The following is a 4,377-nucleotide window of genomic DNA, read 5'->3' on the forward strand; positions in this document are numbered from 1 at the left end:
CTTCCCTGCACCTTGTGCCTGCAAATCCTCACTAGTTAGCAGGTTATCAATAATTCAATGAGCAGTTGTGAGTGTGTATGTATGTATTTGTGTTTCTATTTTGAAACCCAGATCTCACATATCTTTTTGAGCGCCATGTGAGTTTTCCTGGTTGGTATCATTCTTTAAGTAAATCTAATTTAATCCAGGGTTTGATATTTACAGCTTAATATATCCAGCAATTGAGATGCTTAGATAAAAGAGAAGTAGACTTTGGTCTATTATGAATTTGATGGTATCAGAAATAGCTGTTGTTTAAACCAAAAACTACCTAATGCCTTTCTTATAGATTTCACAAGATTAAAATGATTGATCTTGGGATTTTCATCCTTGTTTACATGATTCTGTTAGAGTCAAGGGTCTTAAATAACTTTACCTAGATTTCCCAGATAATAAGTACACAAAGAGTGGTATCTAACCCAGGATAGGGTATCTAGTCCCAAGGGCTAGACCCAGCAGCCAGTTTCAGTGTACCTGATTTGGGAATAAGTGGATTGAAAGGGTAGAGAAAAGAATTGGTGGCATTCAGCAGGGCCACAAAGACTTTCTTTTAATTTTAAAGGAAGAAATATTTTCTCATCCTCAGGAACAAATAGGCACCTTCAGGTTGTGACTGGATTCTGACCAAGAGAAGTGATTAGCGTGGCTTTGTATTCTCTGGGCTGCCAAAGGGCTGGATGACTAGTTGCCCAACTAATCTGTGATCAGCAGCTGATTGTGAAGAGTACTCCTACCGACACAAATGTCTACAACAGAGGCCCAGCAACCTCATAGGATTTCATACCTTGGATACCTTCTGAAGAAAAGCACTCTCAGTTCTAGCCTTCATTCACAGCCTAATGGAGGTCACAGTAGCCCTGGCAAGAATTCAGGCAGAAGCCAACTGCCCCATCTGTCTGGATTACTTTAGAGACCCTGTTACCATCAAATGTGGGCACAACTTCTGTGGCTCCTGCATCCAGCAGTCCTGGGAGGGTCGACAGGACAGGTTCCCTTGCCCTGAGTGCCGCCACCCATGCCTACAGTGGCACCTTGGGAGCAACACCCAGCTAGGATATATAGCTGAAATTGCCAAGCTACTCCATATCACCAAGAGCAAGAGGAAGAGGGAGGGAGAGACATGTTTGTGCAAGAAGCACAATCAGGTACTGACCCACTTCTGTGAGGAAGACCTGGAGGTGTTGTGTCCCCTGTGCACGCAGCTCCCAGACCACCAGGATCACTACCTGAGGTCCATAGAGGAGGCTGCCTCTCATCACAGGAAAAGGCTCATGAGTTACATGGAGCCCCTGAAGAAACAAATGGCACATTTTCAAAAACTAGTAACTACCCAAGACAGAGAACCATTCGAACTGAGAAAAAAGGTGGAAAAGCAGAGGAAAAAATTATTCTCTGAATTTGAGCACCTGAACAAGTTTTTAGACCGTGAGCGTGAAGAAGCTCTCTCCAGGTTAGCTCGTGAAGAGAAGCAGATTCAACAGAAACTAAATGCAAACATAACAGCATTTTCAGAGTACATTCCCACACTCAACAATCTACTAAAGGAGGTGGCAGAGAAGGGTGTAATGTCAGAAGTGAAACTGCTAACAGATATTAAGAGCATCCAGAATCGATGTGAAAGCCTCAACCCCCCAATCCTCTATTCCTTCCAGCTAACGAAGGAAGGATGCAGCCTTCCTCCACAGTATTCGGCTCTGCAGAAAATTATACAGAAATTTAAAGATGTGGCACTGGACCCCGAAACAGCACATCGAAATCTGTTTGTCTCTGCAGATAAAAATCTGTCACATTTGTGAAGAAAACACAAAGACTTCCTCCTAATCCAAAGAGATTCAAGTTTGACCCAGTTGTCCTGGGTTGTGAAGAGTTCAGTTCTGGTAGACATTACTGGGAGGTGGAAGTGGGTGAGAAGCCTGAATGGTCTGTGGGGCTTTGTAAAGACTCCCTTTCCAGGAAGGCAAAGAGGCCCCCGGCAGGGCAGGAGAGATGCTAGGCAATTCAGCTGTGCAATGGTATCTATGTTGCACAAGGCACTTTTTCAGTCACTCTGGTGATAACAGAAAAACCCAGAGGGATTGGCATTTATCTGGACTATGAACTGGGTGAGATTTCGTTTTACAGTTTGAATGACAGATCTCATATCCATTCTTTCACTGATAGATTTTCTGAAATCCTGAAGCCTTATTTCTGTATTGGACGTGATTCTCAACCTCTCACAATCTGTGCTGTCAGAGATTATGAATGATATACTATCTGGGAGGCTGTCACATTGCTTGATTTTATTCCTGCAATTCATGGTATATCATGAATGTATATCATACAACTATCACTTAATATAGCACTAATGATTTTTTCTTCTTTTAAAACTTTAACACGTGAAGAAGGTTTTTTTTATCTCATTTGGTTTCTATGGTGACAGGGATGCTGTGGGGACTAATAGATATTTGGCGGGAATTAACAGTAAAGTATTTCTGAAATTCTATGATTGGAGTGTATGAAAATGTAACCGTATAACTCCCGTAAATACATTTTGTGTATACACACACACACGTTATTTATGATACGTTGCTGTGGATATAATTCTGACTCCAATTACCAGCAGTGTCACCCATGGTGGACAGGTTTCAGGAGAGCTTCCAGACTAAAACAGACTAGGATGAAGGACCTGGCATGGAGTTGCACCTGAGATAGGGTAGGAGAATGGGGCTGCTTAAATCTGAGGGTGTAGAGTTGCTCTCCCATGGGCCTGGAAGGCTGAGCTGAAGCCTCATGCCTAGCAACCTTCATCCAGAATCCCAAGAGTGTGGACAACATCCAGAGTCTGGAGGGCAGGGCCATTGTCTAAATGGTCTCAGAGAACAGAGGATTATATTCCGTCCTTGAGATCTAATGTAATGTGTTCTGCTGACTTGCTTGGTGCCTGTTATCCCTTCCTTCCCTTGAAGTTTTCCCATTTGTAATGGAAATGTCTACCTTGTGCCTGATACACCATTGTGCGTTGGAAGCAAATATCTTGTATACTAGGTTTCACACAGGAAGAGGAATTTCGCCCCAGGATGGAATTTGGCCTTGGAATTGTTTTAAAACTTTTGGGATGATATGATATGATGGGAGGAATGTATTTTACTGGGGCAAGGGGATGTATTTTGGGATGAGAGGATGGAATGTTATGGATGGAAATATGTATCCCAAAAATGTGTGTCAGTTTGGTTGGGCCATGATCCCCTGTATTGTGTAGTACTATTCGTGGTATTTCTGTTATAGCAGCACTGGATACCTAAGAGAGCCCTGCTGATCCAGGCTGTGCTATATATGAATAAGAAATAGGTAATTTTTCATTTTTTTTGAACAGCTGAGATTACCACAGCACAGCCATCCCGATAATGAAGAAGTTACCCTTATCTTAATGAAATGGATTCTCAGAAACTCCTGGTAACCCTCCTCAAATTATAGCAATATGCAAAAAATACAGAGGTGTGAAAAGTAAAACTCTCCATTAGCAGAAATTGTAAACAACACACATATAGGCTGCCATGCGCAGGCATTTGTTAAAGCAGTGGCAGTTTAACACAATGTAACGCAACACAATATTATGGATTGAATCGTTTCCCTCTAAAATAGGCGCTGTAATGCTAACCCCCATACCTGTGGATATAATCTGGTTTTGGAATAGGGCTTTGTTATTTTAATGAAGCTGTATCAGTGTGTGTGTATGTGGGGGGGGTATCGCCTAAAACTAATCAATAAAACAAAAATCAAACCAAACCAGTTGTCTTTGAGTCAATTCCATTTCATGACCACCCCATGTGTTGCAGAATAGAATTCTCCGTAATCACCACTGAGTTATAAAAATGAGCAGATTAAACACAGAAGCAACCACAAATCCACAAATGGGTTGAAGGTAGATGCCACATCAAGATCCTCAAGGAACACCGGGGTTGCATAGGCTGAAAGATGCGAGTATCTTTCCCCAGTGCCCACAGATAGAGTATGCCCCTAAATCTGGTGCCCTGCATTTGGTCTTTTTGTTTCTGGAACTATGAGAAAATTAATTCCTGTTCTTGAAAGTCACACACTTGTGGTATTTCTGTTACGGCAGCACTGGGAAACTAAGACACACAGATAAGCAGTATTTTGTGGTAGCGTGTGGACATGGTTTTATATAACATGATGAGATAAAAAGAATACATATAGATTTAGAAAAAAATGTGTATAAATAGAGATAAAATGAAAAGCAGAATATAATAGTTTTTGTACAGTAGACTTTTGTTACTTGCTTAGGTTGTACTCCTGGCCACTACTTCACAGGATATGATCTGTATTTTGGCAGTGTTAGCT

The 4,377-nt window shown here is 41.6% G+C and overlaps 1 pseudogene; it reads left to right on the forward strand.

Annotated features, from left to right (window-relative positions):
- The first annotated feature begins 878 nt into the window (after nt 1–878).
- LOC126064639 (tripartite motif-containing protein 75-like) lies at nt 879–2,284 on the forward strand (annotated as a pseudogene).
- Nucleotides 2,285–4,377: the final 2,093 nt, after the last annotated feature.

The sequence above is a fragment of the Elephas maximus genome, chromosome 21 (genome assembly GCF_024166365.1).
Source record: "Elephas maximus indicus isolate mEleMax1 chromosome 21, mEleMax1 primary haplotype, whole genome shotgun sequence".
NCBI classification, from domain to species: Eukaryota; Metazoa; Chordata; class Mammalia; order Proboscidea; family Elephantidae; genus Elephas; species Elephas maximus.